This window comes from Eulemur rufifrons, chromosome 10 (genome assembly GCF_041146395.1).
Source record: "Eulemur rufifrons isolate Redbay chromosome 10, OSU_ERuf_1, whole genome shotgun sequence".
Lineage (NCBI taxonomy): Eukaryota > Metazoa > Chordata > Mammalia > Primates > Lemuridae > Eulemur > Eulemur rufifrons.
In genome coordinates, this window is record NC_090992.1 from 37,121,796 (window position 1) to 37,145,374 (window position 23,579).

At 37.7% G+C, this 23,579-nt stretch overlaps 1 pseudogene; it reads right to left on the minus strand.

Annotated features, from left to right (window-relative positions):
- The window catches only part of LOC138393008 (centromere-associated protein E-like), a 262,162-nt pseudogene that overhangs the window by 75,759 nt on the left and 162,824 nt on the right, over nucleotides 1-23,579 (minus strand).

Here is a 23,579-nt window from a genome sequence, read left to right on the forward strand (position 1 = left end):
TGGTCAGGGTGGGGTGAAAATGTAACAAAGTATAATTTTTTTTGCATTTTTTGACAAGGAAATATTGATGTGATTCAACTCTCAAAGCAGTAGATGCTATTCTTTCATTCCTAGTGTGTATGTGAATGTGTGTGGTTAATGGTAGCTATATCACAGTTATTAGAAGTCTTTCTGTTAAGTAGGCATCATTCATGTGCTTTTCCATGGAAAATTAAAAACACTGAAATGTAACATGTATGAAATGGAGAGGTTCTTTGTGGCTGACTTTTAAAAACAGTATTTCAAGTAATGTATAATGTAGGTATACAGACTAATATTCTTCTCATTATAATCAGAATGAAACAATTACAATATTAGAAATAAATTGTTTTACTAATTGCAAATTAGGATGATGAAATAGAGTGAATTTTGAAATATTAGATTACATGTAAACTTAATTTGTTTTATTAAACTAAAAAAGGTTTTTAATGTGTTAAACATGTTGTAGATTGAATGAAGTGTTATTTTGCCACTAACATTAACCTATCCGATGTTACTCAAAGTTGGAGGTAATGGATTGTAAAAATGTACAATTGGGTGACACACTAAAATGACATAATTTGTGATCCTTTTTTTCAGTGGCTTTAAATTTCTAATACTTCGAAGAATAATGTTCCCCAAATTTTTAGTTTTTATTATTTTTGCAATTACATTGTTACTGTAATGCTTATAATAAAGATTGTCCACTTAATGAAAAGCCATACATTTCTGAACACTGAATGACTACTTCTTCCATTTTATTCTACATTTTTCTTTCAGCATGCAACCTCTGTAGCCAGTGAAGCACAAATAAACACATTTTTTATTTACATGGAATCAAACATACAAATACAACATGGTAAGATGGACTTTAGTTGTAATAGATTTACAGAGTAAGTAATTGTGTTTGTGTGAATGTGGATGTATACCTATTTTGAAATATAAAGAAGAAATATTGGAAAAATAGGTAATTTCAAAAGTGTTGAGAATTTACTAGCAAACTAGAAACTTCAAAGATTCTGAAAGCAATTTTTTTTGGCTTTATGTTAAATTAATTTATTTAAAACCCTAAAGCTTCTGGTTCAGAACCTGCTCACACCAATCATCTGTTCTTGCATGCTTATTACTCATACTAGGCCTAATGCATAATTTTATTATTTCAAAGGTCATTAAGTAATCTTTATATGACATGCTCTCAATTATAAGAATGATTTTTATAAAATTTAATGGCTCTCATTAAATAATCTGAAGGTATGAGTAATTCCACAGTGTATTAATTTCATTTTATTTACTTAGTACATTCTATATTTTCCTTCTAATTTGGGGAGCATATTGAAAGCACTTTTGGTTACTGTTTCTTTTACTTTTGGTCATTGACCTAATTGATTTATTGACTATGTCAGGGTAATTTGTTCAGGTAAACACTAAGAAGGATTTATAAATTATGGGGTTGTTTTGATATTTAAATAGAAGGAACAAGTACAGGACAGTGTTATGTATGTAATAGATGCTTTATAATTAGCAGTAAATATTTCTGTGGGAGTGAGTCTGTGGCTCCAGGTAAGAGATTGAAAATGTGCAGGGTGAAAAAATGGCACTGACTTTGCATGTGGAGAGAGGAGACCTATAGAACAACCAATGCTTGGAATTTATAAGTGGAAACTCTGCTTCTCTGATTTCATAATTATCTTCAGTTTTTTTTTTTTGCTATCTTTTTATCTTCATTCCCTTCTAGAAATGTATCTAAGCCATTCTTCTTTCTGTCTGTACTTGGTCTACAACTTTCTCACTGTTGTACTCATCCCCTGCCAGTTCACACAGTACTTTAAAGTTCTGATGAGAAGTGCAGAATTTTTTAATTTGGTGAAAGAAAAATGTAGAGAGTTTGACGCCATTTATAGGTTATACATGCAGCATTCTGATTACTTAAGATTAGAGAGATTCAGTGTCCTAAGCTAAATGTAAGAGCCTTAAAGTACAAAGAAAGATAAATAATTCTGAATGCCAGAGGATTAAATCAAGAACTCAGTATTGTTTGCTTTATAAAATCAAGATGTTATTAGATCCTAACATATAATGTCATAAATATGAAAATAATTAAAATAAGTAAAGCATTAATAAGTGTATGATGCATATGGTAAGAACTATGTAAAGATACATCAGTTTAGGAAGATGGCAGAGCAGAGGTGACCTCCTGGATTTGCGTTCCTGGAGAGGAAGGCATGGATCTCAGTCTGCCACAATGCTAGAGGATCGCTCCCCCACAAGAACAGCGGTGTGAATCCACGGAGAATCAGCGTGGGACACAGAAAGCAAGAAAAGACTGAGGTGAACAGGAAATAAGATCCCGAAAATCTGGAGAGTGCCGGACGGACAATAGACAGCGGAGTGAGGGATGGACAATAGAGAGCAGAACATGGGATGGCTGTACCCCCCCTCACCAGCTAGTGAGGTGGGTTCAGCCCCACCGGAGAGAGGCTTGTTTCCCCACTGACCTCCACACCCACTCATTTAGTGATCTGCCTGAATTCAGTGCAGAATCGCCATGGGAGACGTGGGGCTCTGTGGAGAGGAGACATTAGCGGGAGGCATTTTGGACCCCGGAGCTCTGTGCACGGATTACACCTGGTACGGGAGGGTTTGCTCTAGGCTGCAGCAAAAGGCAGCTAGGAGACGCCAAACTGGTTTCATTTACTTGGTGGGTTTCTAGCCTGGAGACAGCAGGTGGCTGGGCTCCCTCAATCCCTGGCTCCTCTGGCCCCTGCCGGACCTTGAACATTCACCTCCAGTGCCAGCAATCCATGGATGGGCAGCCACCATTGTTGGGGTCCACAGCCTAGCCGCTGTGGAGCATTTGGGTACCGGGTGGCTCCCTGCCCTAGTCTGTGGACCCCCACTAAAAGCTCTGTCTTTGCATGAACACTGAATGCTTCCCCAGTTGTGAGGGAGTGGAGTGTGGACCTTGCAGTCATTGGGGCGGGGCAGGCCATTGCCCACGGGAGCTGCAGCAGCTGGGGTGTTGGGCTAACGAGGGCACTGCCTCCCCCTGGCAGCCACAGTTTTTTGCATGGAGAGAGTCAGAAACCATCTCTGGAGAAGAAGAGACAAGAAAAAGATGATTTTTGTCTGCATCCAGCACAGCCCAGTGACTTAACTCCTCAAACCGGTTTTAGGTAAAATAAATTCTGTGGGGCTGGACCCAACAGGAGCAGCCCACCAGCTGAGGGAGCAAAATCCTAAACAACACATAACAGGCTCCCCCTAGTGACAAAGGAAGCAACTCACCTAGTCTGCTACACAGCCTAAGAACAGCATGCACGGCGTGCCTCTATCCAGACTAATGCTGAAAGAAGAAATCTAATGATTGATCCAGATGGGAAGGGCTCAGTGAAAGAATTCTGGGAGTATAAAGAATCAACCTGAAATCTTGCCCCCAAAGAGGAATACCAGCTCTCTACCAATTGACACAAACCAGATTCAAAATAGCAACATGTCACAGGAAGAATTTCAAACATGGGTCATAAAAAAGCTGAATATTATGCAAGAAAAAATGGATAACCAACGCAAAGAAACCACACACACACAAAAAAAATCCAGGACTTGGAAGAAAAATTCACTAAAGAAATTGGATTATTGAAAAAAAATCAAACTGAACTCCTGGAAATGAAGAATGTTTTCAGGGAGCTACAAAACACAGTGGAAAGTCTCAAGAGCAGGGTAGATCAAACAGAAGAAAGAATCTTAGAGATCGAAGATAACACTTTCCAATTAAATAAGTCAGTCACGGAGATAGAGCAAAGAAATAAGAGAAAAGACCAGAGTCTACAAGAAATGTGGGATTATGTGAAGAAGCCTAACATGAGAGTTATCGGCATTCCTGAGGGTGAAGAAGACAATAAGCAAGGGTTGGATAAGCTATTTGAAGATATAATTGAGGAAAATTTCCCAGGCCTTGCTAAAATTCCAGATATACAGGTTCAAGAAGCTCAAAGAACCCCTGGGAGATTCATACCAAATAGGAAGACACCACGTCATGCAGTCATCAGACTGACCAAAATATCCACTAAAGAGACCCTTCTTCAGCTGTAAGGAGAAAGAAACAAGTAACATACAAAGGAAAGCCCGTCCGAATTACACCAGATTTCTCAACTGAAACTTTACAAGCAGGAGGAGATTGGGGCCCCATTCTCACTCTTCTGAAACAGAATAATGCCCAGCCTAGAATCTTGTACCCAGCTAAGCTAAGTTTTATATACGAAGGAGAAATTAAGACATTCTCAGATAAACAAAAACTCAGAGAATTCACCAAGACAAGACCAGCTCTCCAAGAAATACTCAAAACAGAGTCACACACGGACCAGCACAAGAAAGACCCATGAATGTAAAACTACTCAAGAGATAAAGATCAAAACCCAGTTATCACAATGGCTCAAGAGAGAAAACATAACAATGAAGTTCCACCCAATAAGATGAACAAAAATCTGTCTCACTTATCAGTTCTCTCATGAAATGTGAATGGCTTGAATTCCCCACTCAAGAGACATAGACCGGCCCAATGGATAAAAAAATACAAGCCAAGTATCTGCTGTCTTCAGGAAACTCATCTAACCTGCAAGGATGCATTTAGACTGAAAATAAAAAGGTGGAAATCAATATTTCAAGCAAATGGAAGCCAAAAGAAAGCAGGTGTGGCAGTTTTAATCTCTGATAACTTAGTTTTTAAATCAACAAAAGTAATGAAAGACAAAGATGGTTACTATATACTGGTGAAGGGTACAATTCAACAAGAAGACATAACTATACTTAATATATATGTACCCAACTTAGGTGCACCCAGATTCATAAAGCAAACCCTACTTGATCTGAACCAAATGATAGATAACAATACTATAGTAGCCGGAGACTTTAACATGATGCTGACAGTACAGGACAGATCCTCCAAACAGAAAATAAACAAAGAAATAATGGACTTAAATAGAATGCTAGAACAAATGGGCCTAACTGACATCTACAGGACATTCTACACAAAATTCACTGAATATACTTTCTTCTCATCAGCTCATGGGACATTCTCTAAGATTGACCATATCCTAGGACATAAATCATGTCTTAAAAAATTAAAAAAAAATAGAAATTATGCCATACATCTTCTCAGATCACAGCAGAATAAAAGTAACAATGAACCCTAACAGAAATTCTCATTGCTACTCAAAATCATGGAAGCTAAACAACCTTCTCCTGAATGATTATTTTATAAATGAAGAAATCAAGATGGAAATCAAAAGATTCTTTGAATTAAATGACAAAGGAGACACAACTTATCAAAATCTGTGGGACACAACTAAAGCAGTCCTGAGGGGAAAATTTATTTCCATAAATGCCTATATCAAAAAGACAGAAAACTTACAAATAGACAACCTAATGAATAGACTCAAAGAGCTGGGGAAAGAATAACAGACTGACCCCCAAACCAGCAGAAGGCGGGAAATTATTAAGATCAAATCAGAACTAAATGAAAAGGACAACAAAAAAACCATAAGGGAGATTAATAAAACAAAAAGTTGGTTCTTTGAAAAGATAAACAAAATAGACACACCTCTGGCTAGACTAAACAAGAGCAGAAAAGAAATATCTCTAATAACCTCCATCAGGAACATGAAAGGAGAAATCATGACCGATGCCACAGAGATACATGATATCATCTATGAATTCTACAAAAATCTTTATGCACACAAATTGGAAAATGTCGGGGAAATAGACAAATTTTTAGAAACACACAGCCTTCCCAGACTCAACCAGAAAGAAATAGAATTCCTGAATAGACCAATACCTAGATCTGAAATCGAAACAGCAATAAAAAACCTTCCCAAAAAGAAAATCCCTGGACCAGATGGGTTAACACCCGAATTTTACCATACCGACAAAGAAGAATTGGTGCCCATCCTACATAAACTATTCTACAACATCGAGAAGGATGGAATTCTCCCCAACACATTTTACCAAGCCAACATAATTTTGATACCAAAACCAGGAAATGATGCAAGAAAAAAAGAAAACTACAGACCAATATCCCTTATGAATATAGATGCAAAAATTCTCAATGAAATCCTAGAAAATTGAATCCAAGTGCTTATCAAAAAAGTAATCCATCACGACCAAGTGGGCTTCATCCCAGAGAGGCAGGGATGATTTGACATACACAAATCTATAAATGTGATTCACCACATAAATAGAAGCAAAAATAAAGACCATATGATCCCTCAATAGATGCAAAAAAAAGCATTTGACAAAATTCAACACCCTTTCATGATAAGAACGCTTAACAAAATAGGCATAGATGGGGCCTATCTAAAAATGATACAAACCATATATGACAAACCCACAGCCAACATCATACTGAATAGGGAAAACTTGAAAGCATTCCCACTTCGAACTGGAACCAGACAAGGATGCCCACTGTCCCCATTATGTTTCAACATAGTATTGGAAGTCCTTGCAAGAGCTATCAGACAAGAGAGCAGAATCAAGGGAGTCCAAATAGGGACAGAAGAGATCAAACTCTCACTCTTTGCTGATGACATGATGTTATATCTAGAAAACCCCAAGAATTAAATCAAGAGACTCCTGGAATTGATCAATGAATTCAGTAAAGTCTCAGGATACAAAATCAATACACACAAATCAGAGGCATTCATATATACCAATAACAGGCAAATGGAGAACCAAATTAAGGACTCAATAATCTTCAAAATAGCAACAAAGAAAATAAAATACCTAGGAATATATTTGAATAAAGAGGTAAAGGACCTCTATAGGGAGAACTATGAAACACTGAGGAAGGAAATTGCAGAGCATGTAAATAGGTGCAAAACCATACCATGCTCATGGATCGGAAGAAACAACATTGTTAAAATGTCTATACTGCCCACAGCGATCTACAAATTCAATGCAATCCCTATTAAATTACCAACATCATTTTTCACAGATAGAGAAAAAATAATATGATGTTTTGTATGGAGCCAGAGAAGACCCTGTTTAGCAAAAGCAATTCTAAGCAATAAAAACAAAATGGGATGTATTAATTTGCCAGACCTCAAACTATACTACAGGGCTGTGATTATTAAAACTGCTTGGTATTGTCACAAGGGCAGGGACACAGACCAGTGGAACAGAACAGAAAATCCAAATATAAAACCATCCTCATATAGCCATCTAATCTTTGACAAAGCAGACAAAAACATACTCTGGGGAAAAGAATCTTTATTCAATAAATGGTGCTGGGAAAATTGGATAGCCACATGTAGAAGACTAAAACAGGACACACAGCTTTCACCTCTCACAAAAATCAAATCACGGTGGATAACAGACTTAAACCTTAGGTGTGAAACTATTAGACTTCTAGAAGAAAATATAAAAAAGACTCTTACACACATTGGCCTAGGCAAAGAATTTATGAAGAAGACCCCAAAGGCAGTCACAGCAACAACAAAAATAAATAAATAGGACCTATCAAATTAAAAAGCTTCTGCACAGCCAAAGAAACATTCACGAGAGTAAACAGACAACCTATAGAATGGGAGAAATTTTTTGCATACTACACATCAGATAAAGGACTGATAACAAAAATCTATTTAGAACTCAGGAAAATCAGTAAGAAAAAATTGAACAACCCTATCAAAAAGTGGGCAAAGGACATGAATAGAAATTTTGCAAAAGAAGGTATAAGAATGGCTAACAAACATATGAAAAAATGCTCAACATCTCTAATCATCAGGGAAATGCAAATCAAAAGCACAATGCAATATCACTTAACTCCAGTGAGAATAGCCTTTATCAAAAAGTCCCAAAACAATACATATTGGAGTGGATGTGGAGAGACAGGAACACTCATACACTGCTGGTGGGACTGAAAACTAGTGCAACCCCTGTGGAAAGCGATATGGAGATACCTTAAACAGATTCAAGTAGACTTACCATTCGACCCAGCAATCCCATTATTGGGCATCTACCCAGAAGAACAAAAGTCATTCTATAAAAAAGACACCTGCACACGAATGTTTATAGCAGCACAATTCACAATTGCAAAGATGTGGAAACAACCCACATGCCCATCAATTCATGAATGGATTAGTAAAATGTGGTGTATGTATACTATGGAGTATTACTCAGCTATAAGAAATAACGGTGATATGGCATCTCTTTGGTTCTCCTTGAGAGAGTTGGAACCCATTCTATTAAGTGAAGTATCCCAAGAGTGGAAAAATAAGTACCACATGTACTCACCAGCAAACTGGTTTCCCTGATCATCACCTAAGTGCACATTTGAGAATAACACCAATTGGGTATCAGAGGTGGGGGGTTGGGGGAGGGGATGGGTGTATACCTACATGATGAGTGTGATGTGCACTGTCTGGGGAATGGACACACTTGAAGTTCTTAATCAGGGGGATGGGAGTGGGGGGAGGGGATGGGTGTATTTCTATATGATGAGTGCGATGTGCACTGTCTGGGGAATGGACACTCTTGAAGCTCAGACTCGGGGCGATGGGGGGGGCATGGGCAATATATATAACCTGAACTTTTGTACCCCCATAATAAGCTGTAAGAAAAAAAAGATACATCAGAATTTGGCCATCTCTTAATAGAGAGTTTAGGTAAATGAAGAAGTTTGAATTTAATTTTCTATGAATTACTTATAGTACAACATATGCATCCATCTAGAATCTACTTATGACTGTGTATTTTCAGTGTTAGAATATAATAGAATGATTTCTGTGGATTTAAAATTTGGAATAATCTTTCTTTACCTAATATTTCAACCTTAGAGAATTTATTTTACATGACTTTATTTCAGTTGATGCAGTGCACAGTACACAGTTTTCATTTTTAGTCATCTAACTGTGGCCAACAATTTGGTCATTCTCTCTAGAGGAATCTTGGATCATGGCACCTTTTTGATTGAAAATTTCATAAGTGATTTGGGATGCAATCCTGTTATCTGTACTCACAGTGGCCACAGGTGGGACAGTGAGCACCACATACCCCTTTAGTGTCTTCCATACCATAATCATCAGCACCAGGAAGTCCAGGTGTCCTTAGCTTAAAATAAAAGCATTAAAGCCCCTTTCATATTCTGTGCTGGATTCTAAATCTGCTGGTAAATATCAGAGTTCCCTTGCTTATGAGTGACAAATGGAATGACAAAAACAGCACAAAAACTACGCATTTTTGATACGGTTCAGCTAAGCTCATGACAAAGATCCGGGCTCAGTATTTAGAACAATGCTATGTTTCAACGATTATCATTGATTAGTTTTTTTATTTGACTTATAACATTATATGTATTTACCATGTAAAATGTGATGTTTTGAAGTATATATATTATACACACATATGTATACACACATGCACACACATGCACACATTGATGCTTATTCTAACTTATTAACAGATGCTTTACTTCTCATAGTTATCACCTTTGTGGTGTATAACACTTCTCATTGACTGTTTCAGAATATTTTAAAAATACAATGTATCACCATTAAGTATAATAAGCATGCTGTACAGTAGATCTCTTAAATTTATTCTTTCTGTCTAACTGAAATTATGTATCCTTTGAAAGACATTCCCCCAATCCTACTGTTTCCTAAAACCCTAGCCTCTGATGCCACCATTTTCCTTTCTACTTCAGTGAGATAAAAGATGATGAAGCATTTGTCCATGACTGGCTTATTTCAATTAACATGTTCTCCATGTTCACTCATGTGATTTAATATGATAGGATTTTTCTATTTTGTGGATGAATAGTATTTCATTGTGTATACATGTTCCCTTGTATTTATTCATTCTTCAATGATGGGCAAGTAAATTGAGACTCTATCTTCACTATTGTGAATATTTCTGAATAAATATGCAAGTGAAGATGTTTCTTAAATATACTGATTTCATTTTAGGGGTATGTATAGCCAATGGTATGATTGCTGTGCCATATGGTTATTTTATCTTTAATTCTTAAAGAAATCTTGGCCGGGCGCGGTGGCTCACGCCTGTAATCCTAGCACTCTGGGAGGCCGAGGTGGGTGGATCATTTGAGCTCAGGAGTTCGAGACCAGCCTGAGCAAGAGCGAGACCCCATCTCTACTAAAAATAGAAAGAAATTATATGGACAGCTAAAAATATATATAGAAAAAATTAGCCGGGCATGGTGGCACATGCCTGTAGTCCCAGCTACTCGGGAGGCTGAGACAGGAGGATCGCTTGAGCTCAGGAGTTTGAGGTTGCTGTGAGGTAAGGCTGACGCCACGGCACTCACTGTAGCCTGGGCAACAGAGTGAGACTCTGTCTCAAAAAAAAAAAAAAAAGAAATCTTTATACTATTTTTCACAGTGTACTGATTTGCATTCACACCAACTGTGTACCAGCATTCCCGTTTTTTGTGCATGTTTGCCAATATTTATTATATCATATCTGTTTAATAGTAGTCATTCTAACAGGAGTGAGTTGACATCTCATAGCAGCTTAGATTTGTCATTTCCTGATGATTACTGACCTTGAGAATTTGTCAATTATATGCTGGCCATTTGTAGGTCTTCTTTTGAAAAAACCTACTTTATTGCCCTTTTTTTTCATTATTGTGGGTAAATATTTGTTGTATATGTTTATGGGGTTCATGTGATAATTTGAAATAGGAACACAGTGTGAATTAATCATGATAATTGTGTTAGCCATCACCTCAGACATTTATCATTTCTTTGTGTTTGGAACATTCTAATTTCATTGTTTTAGTTATTTTAAAGTATACCCTAACTAATTGTTGATTATAGTTACTTTGTTGTGCTATCAAACATGGTTCATTCTAAGTAATTATATGTTTGCACCCATTAACCATCCTCAATTTATCCCTCTACCTGCCATGCTTTCCAGCCTCTAGTCACCATGATTCTACTCTATATTTTTGTGAAATCAATTGGTTTTAGTTTAGCTCCCACATATCACTGAGAAGATGAGAGATTTCTTTTTCAGTGTTTGGCTTATTTCACTTAACCTAATGTTCTTTAGTTCCATCCATGTTGTTGCAAATGGCAGAATTTCATTCTTTTTTCTGGCTATATAATATTCCATTATCCCTTATGAATACAGATGCAAAAATCCTCAAAAAATTTTTAGCAAATCGAATTCAGCAGCACATTAAAAAAAATAATTCACCATAACCAGGTGGGCTTATTCCAGGGATAGAAGTCTGCTTCAACATATGCAAATCTATTAATGCAATTTGCCTCATAAATAAAAGCAAGAACAAATGCCATATGATTTTCTCAATAGATGCAGAAAAAGCATTTGACAAAGTCCAGCACACCTTTATGATAAAACCTCTGAATAAAATAGGCATAGATGGGTGGGTCATAACTTAAAATTGTCAAATCTATTTCTGACAAACCCATGGCCATTATCATACTGAATGGGGAAAAATTGAAAGCATTCCCACTTAGAACCAGAATCAGACAAGGTTGCTCACTATCACCTCTTCTATTCAACATAGTGTTGGAAGTTCTTGCTAGAGCAATTAGACCATAGAGGGATATTAAGGGCATCCAGATGGGGGCAGATGAGATCAAACCCTCACTCTTTGCCGATAATATGATATTATATCCAGAAAACCCCAAGGACTCAACCAAGAGACTCTTGGAATTGATAAATTAATTCAGTAAAGTCTCAGGATATAAAATGAATACACACAAATCAGAGGCATTCATATATGCCAATAATAGTCAAGGAAAATTTCAAATCAAAAACGCAATAACTTTTACAATAGCCTCAAAGAAAATTAAATATCTAGGAATATATTTAATGAAAGAAGTGAGAGACATATACAGGGAAAACTACAAGACACTAAGAAAAGAAATTGTAGAAGATGTAAACAGATGGAAAATCTACCTTGCTCATGGATTGGTAGAATCAATATCGTGAAAATGTCCATACTACCTAAAGTGATCTACAGAATTGATGCAATCCCTATCAAAGTTCCATCATTATTCTTTACAGATCCAGAAAATATAATTTTATGCTTTCTATGGAACCAGAGAAGATTTCATATGGCCAAATCAATCTTAAGTAAAAAGAACAAACTAGGAGGTATCAGTCTACCAGACTTCAAGTTGTACTACAAGGCTATAATAACTAAAACAGCATGGTATTGGCACAAGAATAGACACACAGACCTTTGGAACAAGACTGAGAATCCAGAGATGAAACCATCTGCATATTGTCATCTAATCTTTGACAAAGCAGACAAAAATATACACTGGGGAAAAGAATCCCGTTTCAATAAAAGGTGCTGGTAAAACTGGATCCCCACCCTCTCACCTCTTACAAAAATCAATTCAAGATGGGTAACAGACTTAAACCTAAGGCATGAAACCTTAACAATTCTAGAAGAAAATGTAGGGAAGACTCTTTCAGACATTGGCCTAGGCAAAGAATTTATGAAGAAGGCTCCCAAAGCAATCACAGCAGCTACAAAAATAAATAAATGGGACCTGATCAAATTAAAAAGCTTTTGTACAGCCAAGGAAACTATCATTAAAGCAAATAGACAACCTACAGAATGGGAGAAAATATTTGTTCTCTACACATCTGCTAAAGGGCTGATAAGAAGAATCTATCTAGAACTCAAGAAAATCAACAAGAAAAAATAAAACAACCCCATCAATAAATGGGCAAAGAAAATGAACAGAAACTTTTCAAAAGAAGACAGAAGAATGGCCAGCAAACATATAAAAAAAATTCAACATCTCTAATCATTAGGGAAATGCAAATCAAAACCACAATGAGATATCACCTCATCCCAGTGAGATTGGCCTCTATCAAAAAATCCCAAAACAACAAATGCTGTTGAGGATGTGGAGAGATGGGAACACTGTTATACTGCTGGTGGGAGTGCAAATTGGTGCAATCTCTGTGGAAAAGAATCTGGAGATACCTCAAAGAGCAAAAAATAGAAATATCATTCAATCCAGCAATAGCGCCATTAGGCATCTACTGAAAAGAGCAAAGTACTTTCTATAATAAAGACATCTGCACCTGAATGTTTTGGCAGCACTATTCACTATTGTAAGGATGTGGAAACAGCCCAGATGACCGTCAATTCATGAATGGATTACTAAAATTTGGTATATGTATACAATGGAATATTACTCAATTATAAGAAATGACAGTGATCTAGCACCTCTTATATTTTCATGGATTGAACTTGAGCCCATTATCCACAGTGAGGTATCACAAGATTGGAGGAATAGCCTCCACATGTACTCGCCATCAAATTGGTACTAACTGATCAACACTATGGTGCTCACACAGTAGTAATATTCTCCAGGGATTAGGGTATTGCAGGGGGTAAACTCACAATAATGGTCATAGACAGAGTGAGCATTGTAGAGGGGAAAGGTATGCCTCTAAACCTCACTTGGGTGAGGCAAAGACATAAAATGTAACCAGAAGATATTTTCACTTCAGTCTTTATTGCACCATTATTCACAATGTCTAAAATGTGGAATCAGATTGTTTATCAAGGGACAAATGGACAAAAAAGATGTGGTGTATGTACACATTGGAATATTATTTAGCCATGAAAAAGGAGGAAATTTTGTCATTTGCAGAAACATGGATGGATCTGGAGGACATTATTTTAAGTGAAATACACCAGGCACAAAAAGACAAATATTGCATTGTCATACTCACATATAGGACCTAAAAAAAAAAAATTGATCTCATGGAGGTAGTGAATAGAATGGTGGCTACTAGAGATTGGTAAGGATGGTCGGAAGGGGTAATGAAGAGGTGTTGGTGAAGGGGTAATTATGTTAAATAGAAGGAAAAAGTTCTAGTGTTCAATAGTGCAATAGGGCAACTATAGTTAACAACAATTTATTTTATTTCAGAATACCTAGAAGTCTTCAAATGTTCCCAACATAAAGCAATGTTAAATGTTTCAGGTGAATCATGTCCCAATTACCCTGATTTGATCATTATAAGTTATATGCTTGTATCAAAATATAACATGTACTCCATGAATATGTATACTTATGTATCAATAAAAAATTAAAAATATAATATTCCATTGTATATATTGACCACAGTCTCCTTATCAAATAATAAAATGAAGGACACTTAAGTTGATTCCATATCTTGGCTATTTTCAAAAGTGCCACAGTAAACATGAAAGTGCATGTATCTTTGTGATATGCTGAATTGCCCACCTTGAGATATATGACTAGAAAGGGGATTGCTGTTTTTGTTCTTGAGTAACCTTTATACTCTTCTGCATAGTGGTTGCACTAGTTTCTATTCCCAACAACAGCATATGAGGGTTCCTTTTTCTTCAAATCTTCTCCAGCATCCATTATTCCTGTCTTTTTGTAACAGTTCATTTAAGTGAGAGAGATGGTATCTCATTGCAGTTTTGATTTGCATTTAACTGATGACTAATGATGTTGAGCACTTTTTCATATACCTGGAGGCCATTTGTATGTCTTTCTTTGAGAAATATCTATTCAGATATTTTGTTCATTTTCTTGTTTGTTTTTTTTTTTTTCAAATATTTGGTCACTTTTATTTGTTTTTTTTTTTTTACATTATTTATTTCAGCTTATTATGGGGGTACAAAAGTTCAGGTTATATATATTTCCCATGTCCCCTCCATCCCCTCAAGTCAGAGCTTCAAGCGTGTCCATTCCCTAGACAGTGTGCATCGCACTCATCATGTAGGTATACACCCATCCCCTCCCCCAACCCCCCACCTCTGTCCAATACCCAATTGGTGTTATTCCCAAATGTGCACTTAGGTGATGATCAGGGAAACCAGTTTGCTGGTGAGTACATGGGGTACTTATTTTTCCATTCTTGGGATACTTCACTTAATAGAATGGGTTCCAACTCTCTCCAGGAGAACAAAAGGGATTCTATATCACCATTATTTCTTATAGCTGAGTAATACTCCATGGTATACATATACCACATTTTACTAATCCATTCATGAATTAATGGACATGTGGGTTGTTTCCACATCTTTGCCATTGTGAATTGTGCTGCTATAAAAATTCAGGTACTGGTGTCTTTTTTTTAGAATGACTTTTGTTCTTTTGGGTAGATGCCCAATAATGGGATTGCTGGGTCGAATGGTAAGTCTACTTGAATCTGTTTAAGATATCTCCATAATGCTTTCCATAGGGGTTGCACTAGTTTTCAGTCCCACCAGCAGTGTATGAGTGTTCCTGTCTCTCCGCATCCATGCCAACATGTTTTGTTTTGGGACTTTTTGATAAAGGCTATTCTCACTGGAGTTAAGTGATATCACATTGTGCTTTTGATTTGCATTTCCCTGATGATTAGAGATGTTTTTTTTTTTTTTTTGAGACAGAGTCTCACTCTGTTGCCCAGGCTATAGTGAGTGCCGTGGCGTCAGCCTAGCTCACAGCAACCTCAAACTCCCGAGCTCAAGGGATCCTCCTGTCTCAGCCTCCCGAGTAGTTGGGACTACAGGCATGCACCACCATGCCCAGCTAATTTTTTCTATATATATTTTTAGCTGTCCATATAATTTCTTTCTATTTTTAGTAGAGATGGGGTCTCGCTCTTGCTCAGGCTGGTCTCGAACTCCTGAGCTCAAATGATCCGCCCACCTTGGCCTCCCAGAGTGCTAGGATTACAGGCGTGAGCCACCGCGCCCAGCCAATTAGAGATGTTGAGCATTTTTTCATATGTTTGTTAGCCATTCTTATATCTTCTTTTGAAAAATTTCTATTCATGTCCTTTGCCCACTTTTTGATAGGATTGTTCAATTTTTTCTTACTGATTTTCCTGAGTTCTAAATAGATTTTTGTTATCAGTCCTTTATCTGATGTGTAATATGCGAAAATTTTTCCCATTCTGTAGGTTGTCTGTTTATTCTCGTGACTGCATTCATATATGCCAATAGTAGTGAAATGGAGAAGCAAATTAAGGACTCCATACCCTTCAAAATAGCAACAAAAAAAATAAAATACCTAGTAATATATTTAACTAAGGAGGTAAAGGACCTCTATAGGGAGAACTATGAAACACTGAGGAAGAAAATGGCAGAGCATGTAAATAGATGGAAAACCATATCATGCTCGTGGATTGGAAGAATCAACATTGTTAAAATGTCTATACTACCCAAAGTGATCTACAGATTCAATGCAATCCCTGTTAAATTACCAACATCATTTTTCAAAGATATAGAAAAAATAATTTTACGCTTTTTATGGGACCAGAGAAGACCCCATGTAACAAAAGCAATTCTAAGCAATAAAAACAAAATGGGAGGTATTAATTTGCCAGAATTCAAACTATACTACAAGGCTGTGGTTTTTAAAACTGCTTGGTATTGGCACAAGTGCAGGGACACAGACCAGTGGAACAGAACAGAAAATCCAAATATAAAACCATCCTCATATAGCCATCTAATCTTTGACAAAGCAGACAAAAACATACTCTGGGAGAAAGAATCCTTATTCAATAAATGGTGCTGGGAAAATTGGATAGCCACATGTAGAAGACTGAAACAGGACCCACAGCTTTCACCTCTCACAAAAATCAAATCACAGTGGATAACAGACTTAAACCTTAGGTGCGAAACTATTAGAATTCTAGAAGAAAATGTAGGAAAGACTCTTACACACATTGGCCTAGGCAAAGAATTTATGAAGAAGACCCCCAAGGCAATCACACCAACAGTAAATATAAATTAATGGAACCTGATTAAATTAAATCATACGTCCTTTTGGTTTGTATTTGCATTTCCATGAGGATTAGAGATGTTGAGTGTGCAATTATAGTAGAAAGATTCATAGCGTGTCAGGCAGGAGGGAGGGAGAAGGAAAGGTTGGGTACATTCAAACCTAATACATCATCTGGGGGATAGACACACTTGCAGCTCTGACTCAGGTGGGCCACAGGCAATATATGTAACCAAAACATATTTATCCTCACAATATGCTGAAATAAAAATTATAAAAGCCCTTGAAAACACTAATGTCCTGAAGCATTTCCTAAATGTTTTCTTTGAATAGTTCCATAGTTTCAAGTCTTAGATTTAAGTCTTTAATTCATTTTGACTTGATTTTGGTATATGGTGAGAAATGAGGGGCTAATTTCATTCTTTTGCATATGGAAATCCAGTTTTCCCAGCATTCTTTATTGAAGAGACTGTTCTTTCCCCACTCTATGTTCTTGGCAGCTTTGTTGAAGGTAATTTCACTATAGATGTGTGGATATAATTCTGGGATCTCTATTATGTTACATTGGTCTATGTGTCTGTTTTTAGGCCAGTACTATGTTTTGTTCACTACAGCTCTGAAGTATAATTTGAAGTCAGGTAATAAATTATAATTCCTCCAGTTTTGTCCTCTTTGTTGAGAATGGCTTTGGATATTCTGGGTCTCTTTGGGTTCCTATAAACTTAGGATTATTTTTTTTTTCTATTTCTGTGAAGAATGTTATTGGTATTTTGTTGGAGATTGCATTGACTCTGTAGATTTTTTTTTGGTGGTATGGACATGTTAACAATATTGATTTTTTATCAATCCACTAGCATGGCATATATTTCCATTTTTATATCCTTTTCAATTTCTTTCATCAATTTTTTCTAGTTTTCATTATACTGATCTGACATTCCTTTGGTTAAGATTATTCCTAGGTATTTTATTTTATTTCATTTTATTATTTGTAGCTATGGTAAATGGGATTACTTTCTTGGTTTCTTTTTTAGAGTATTTACTGGTGGCATATAGACATGCTACTGATATATGTTGATTTTGTATCCTGCAACTTTATTGAATTTATTTTTTAGTTCAAAAAGTTTGTTGCGGAGATTTGCCCCCTTTAATACTTATTGGTTTTTTGTTGTATAGTTTTTTGAGTTCCTAATGTATTTTAGCCATTAAACCATTAGATGTATAACTTAGAAATATTTTCTCCAATCTGTATGTTGTTTTATCATTCCATTCTATCTTGTGATGTGCAAAAGCTTTTTTTATTTTCATTTCTTTTTGGATTGCCTGAGATTTTGAAGTTAAGTCCAAACTACATTGTTCAGACTGATGTCATGGAACTCTTCTTTGATTTTAGAGTAGTTTCAAACTTTTAGGTCTTACATTTAAGTCTTTAATCCATTTTAGTTGGTTTTTTATATATGATGTTAGGTGATGGTCTCATTTCATTCTTCTACATGTGGATATCCAATTGTCAAAACATCACTTATGGAAGAGATTGTCCTTGATTCATTATTAGTCCTTGTCACCTTTGACTAAAATCAGTTAGCTGTAAATGTATACATCTATTTTGTGTGTCTCCACTGTGCTCCATTGTCCTATATGTCTGTTTTTCTGGTTGTATTATACTGTTTCAGTTACTATAGTTTGTTGTATAAATTCAGATAGTATGATGAAGTCAGCTTTGTTTTTTGTTTTTGCTTAGTTGCTTTGGTCATTCACAGTCTTTTGTACTACCATATGAATTTTGGATTTTTTAGAAATTTTTGTGAAAAATGTCATGGGTATTTTGATAAAGATTGCATTGAAGCTGTAGATCATTTTGTGTGGTATAGACATTTTAACAATATTAATTATTCAAATTAATGAATAAGGGACATCTTTCCATTTATTTTGACTTCTTAAAATTCTTACATCAATGTTCAGTTAAAATTTATTTCCAAAAATTTTTTTTGTAGCTACTGTATATGGGAATGCTTTCTTGGTTTCCTTTTCAGATATTTTATTGTTAGCATATAGAAATGCTAACAACTTTTTATGTTGATTTATATCCAACATGTTTACTGAATTTATTATTTCTAAAGATTTTTCGTAGAATCTTTAGGGATTTCTACAAATAAGGTCATATCATTTGTAAACAAGTGATATGATAAACAATTTAGTTTCTTCTTTTCCCATCTGGAAGCTTTTGATTTTGTTCTCTAATTTCTATGGCTTGGACTTCTAAGACAATGTAGAATAAAAGTGCTGAAAGTAGGCATTCTAGTTACATTCTGAGGAAAAGGTTATAACTTTTTTTTTCTATTTGTTATGACATTAGGTATGCATTTGTCATATATGACCTTTGTTGGGTTGAGGTGCAGCTGTTCTATATGTAACATGTTGAGAATGTGTATCATGAAGGAATGCAGAATTTTGTCCTTGGCTCTGTCATTTTGGTCAGAATATAGGAAGATGGATCCATAATTACAGGATGCCATGAGGGCATTGTATCTAACATGACCTGTTTATCATGTCTACTGTGAGTGTCTGATTCCCTAAACATAATTGAGTCACAGGGATTGTCATCTGCTTTGTTCATTGGATTATGCCATAACCATTTTCAGAAAGGGGACATGCCTTATGGGAGTGGGTTAAATATATGTTGCAAAGATACAAGAAAATAATAAAGTGTTTACCTTTGTACAGTTGTCAAATAATTTCATCTTTCTTTTATGTGGCTTCTATTATGTATTGTATATTGTCAATATGATTCAGACATATAGTAACAAAATAAATCTAAATAAACTGGTGGTCATTTTCCATATATTAATTTCTGTTACTAGAATACCATTCTTAAAACATGGGGATCATTATCTCTTAAAAGCAATATTATTCAGGTGTTTCTCCTGGTCCCAACATGTGAGTAGAACCTGAGTGTACTGTGGGTACAGATGTGTATTTGTGGGAAGTATTAGATTTTTGGTTTTGGCAGTTTAGAGAAATGCATCCTTTTCATATATTAAGCTTTGGTAGAAAGAGTAACACTTAAACAACTGTACAAATTGTCCTTTAAAATATTGTACACATCCAGCTATTCAAGGTCAATGATCTACGTCAACTATGGATTTCTAAATATGATACACGAACAACAACTGTTAAAATTTCTGCCTCGCTTTCCAAATTTATATTTTGGGCAATTTCTGTATGTATAGAAATTGACCTGACAAGGTAATAGCAAAATTTGCTGCATGTAGTAAATATTCAAAGAAGAAGCACTATTTGATTATTTTGATTCCCTTTCTATATGTCATAACAAGAAAAATTGTGTGGATTATTTTCCATATAATTTGAAAGTTATATGTCAGTGATTTCCTCCTAAGTCTGGAAAACTTATGTAAGGATTATCTGGAATAGAAAGTAAACTAAGAAAGAGCAAGACAATTTTGAGTTTAAAGGGACCATTGGCTGGCAGTATACTGGCTACACAAAGATGACCACATTCTAATCACTGGCTTGTGTAAATATGTTAGGCTGTGTCACCAGGGAGAATGGAGAATTAAGATTCCAGATGAATTTAAGGTTGCTATTCAGCTGCCTTTAAGATAAAGAGATTACCCTGGGTTATCTGGATGGGCCCAATGTAATCACCAGGTTCCTTCAATGAATACTCAGGAGTGAAGAGACTCAGTGTCAAAATGAGGCAATGTGAGAAAAATGTGACCCACCACTGACGGCATTGAAGTTGTTAAGGAGGCAGAAAGGAGCCAAGGACTTAGGTGGCCTCTAGAAGCCGGAGAGAAAAAAACAAACGGGAAAATAGATTCACATCTACAGCCTGTGGAGATAAACCTCATCCTGCTAACACCTTAATTTAGCCTCAAAGGGTCTTTTGACCTCCAGAAATGCAATGTAACAAATACATGCTGTTTTAAGTATCTAAGTGTGTAATAACAGGTTACAGTAGGAAGTGGGAACTAACTCAGGAATATTGTCACATTTTATGAGAAGCTTTTCAAAAAAATCATCTTCATATTAATAAAATCCTATTTCCATTCTGTCAAAATCAATGATATTTTTTAAGTGTTGGCAAGAATCCATTATATCTCCATCTAGGAAATGAGCTGTAGGCAATAAGTCAGAATATTAAAATGTCAGAAAAGATGTAATAAACATAAGAATGCTTGGCTTCCAATTGTTACCTCTGGTGATTCCTTTTCCATTAACATAGAATTACTTTAGTTCATCTAGGCAAGCACTATTGACTGATTTTAAATGCTAATTTTTTTGTGAGAGAGTGTAGGATATTAATAAATGCATTTAAGGGGGGCAGTTACTTTAGGAGCATAGATAATGGAAGGCTTGAATTTGAAATAGGTGTACAATAATTATTTAATATAAGCAATAATACAGAGAGGCTGATTATTATTTTTCCTTGATTTATACATCATCCTTTCTTTTTTTATTTTTTTTTTATTTCAGCTTATTATGGGGGTACAAAAGTTTAGGTTATGTATATTTCCCATGTGCCCCACCCCCCCAAGTCAGAGCTTCAAGCGTGTCCATTCCCCAGACAGTGCGCATCGCACTCATTATGTAGGTATACACCCATCCCCTCCCCCTCCACATCTGCCTGACACCTGATTAATGTTATTCCCAAATGTGCACTTAGGCTGATTATTTAAAAATTTTTATGAGGTAGCCAAGGTTACTCATGGTAATTGAATTAAATAAAAGTGATAGTAGTGGTAATGATTTTAGCTATGAAAAAATAACATCAGTATGAGTTCTATTGTTTTGTTGTTCAGACACAAAACGTGCTTCTTTTTAACTATTAAGAAGAAAGTTTCCAGCTTTGTTACCATAAAAAAGTCATTTTTCTCCAATCTGGCATTGGAATCTCAGCAATGGAACCTGGAGAGCTTTCTGCGTTCCCAAGCTCCCTTCCTGTCAGCAGTGAGGTTTATGGGAGTCTGCTGGGGACAGCGGGGGCGGGGGTGGCGGCAGTGAGGCCAGTGGGATGGGGCAGAGGGACGCTGTTCTGGGCAGCTCTGTGAGTGGACGTGTCCAAATGCCTTCGGTGTTTCCCAGGCAGGGCTGGAACTGGAGACACAGACATCTGAGGTTTTGATACCCGGCATCCCTCCCTTGTCACTGAGCAAGACAGGCCAGGCAGGGCCCAGTTGTCTCTTCTGTCCAAGCGCAGCATCCTCACCAGGTCCAGGAGGGCCTGGCTGGAGGCGCCCGGGCTCAGTGTCCACGTCCCCCAGCTGCCTCCCTGCAGCAGCCAAGCCACATCCTTTGGGTGACGCCCCTGTCAGTGAGGCCTGAAGAGGCTATTTCCCAGACCGTGGAGAGGAAGGGGTGGAATCACACCTGCCCCGGTTCCTGCTGGGGCCCAGGAGGCGCGGCCTCCAGGGCAAGGGGCCTGGAAGACTCCGTCAGGCCACTTGCCTTTTCCTCTGTTTGCAGGATTGGTTGTTCCTGTTTGAACATTCTTTCACCAGGGACTCTAGAAACCTAGATATTTATTCAGAAAATTCAGTAACCATTTGTGTGAACAATACTCTAGTTACTAAATAGTTGACTTGGTGCTGATGTGACCAGTCACAGAGTGCGAGACGCGCCGGGGGTTATTGTCCAGGGCTGTGCTGTCCAATATGGTAGCCGCTGGCCTTATGTGGGGCTATGAAATTTAAATAAAGTTAAAAACCCCGTTCCTCAGTAACACATGGCACCTTTTGAGTGTCCCAGAGTCCTGAGGTACAGCCACAGGCGGGTATGTGCAGGATGACACAGGCAGGATACAGACATAGGCAGGTATGAACATTCTCATCGTCCAGGAAAGCTGTAGTGTGGCCCTGGTCTGGGACAGGTGGGAGCCGCATGTCCTGCTTTCGGGGCTCCCCTTCTGCCCGCTCACCAGCCCCCTGCAGCCCGTTCCCTACCGAGCGTTTCGCTGCTGACCCAGGGCCCCAGCTCTCCCTGCAGCCGGTTTCTTTGTGCTGCTGGTCAGTTGCACCGGCCGCCCCACCCTGTGCTGGTCCAACTGGGATCCCCACACCTGCCCTGAGGCTGCTCGCTCTGATTGTGGCCACCGCTGCTGTGCCCTGTGGCCACAGCCCCACCTGCGCTGTGTCAGGGCGCACACGAAGTAACAGTGTTTGTTTGGAACATGGGGCTGGGTGAAGGAGCTGTCCTGGCCCTGGGAGGCCTGCACCTGCCGGGAGGGTCTCTCAGCACCTCCTCAACCTGCCCGCGACCCGCAGGCCTGGGCACTGTTGTTGCTCTCCCCGAGCGCCCCCAGCACGGCCGGTCCTGACCCCTCGGTTGCGTGGCCCAGCACACGCTGCCTCCATCAGCCGCCCCGTGAAAAGCCAAATGCCCACCAGGCTCTCCCACGTGTGTGTCCACGACCTCAGCTCTCTCCTCTCTCAGTGACCCGTGGGAAATTATTTATTCACCCTCTAGATTTTTATCAGGAAGAAATCCCTTCTAGCACGGAAAAAAAGAAAAAGAACTCGCCAGCGAGACACTCCCCCCACTGCAGGACCAGCTCCCTTCCAGAAGGCCCCACTCTTTCCTCGTCCACACCTGCTCCGCCGTCACAGCCACGGGGCTGGGTGGCCAGAGGAGACACAAGGAGTACAAGGACAGGCTGGCAATGGCTTCAACTGCCCATGAGACACCTCTGGTTTTGTGGGAAGGTGCTTCGGATCCTGGATTCTCTCCTGCTGACTGCACAGGTCACAGTGGCAGAGCATCTGGAAGCCGCTCAACCAAGGTTGAAAGCTG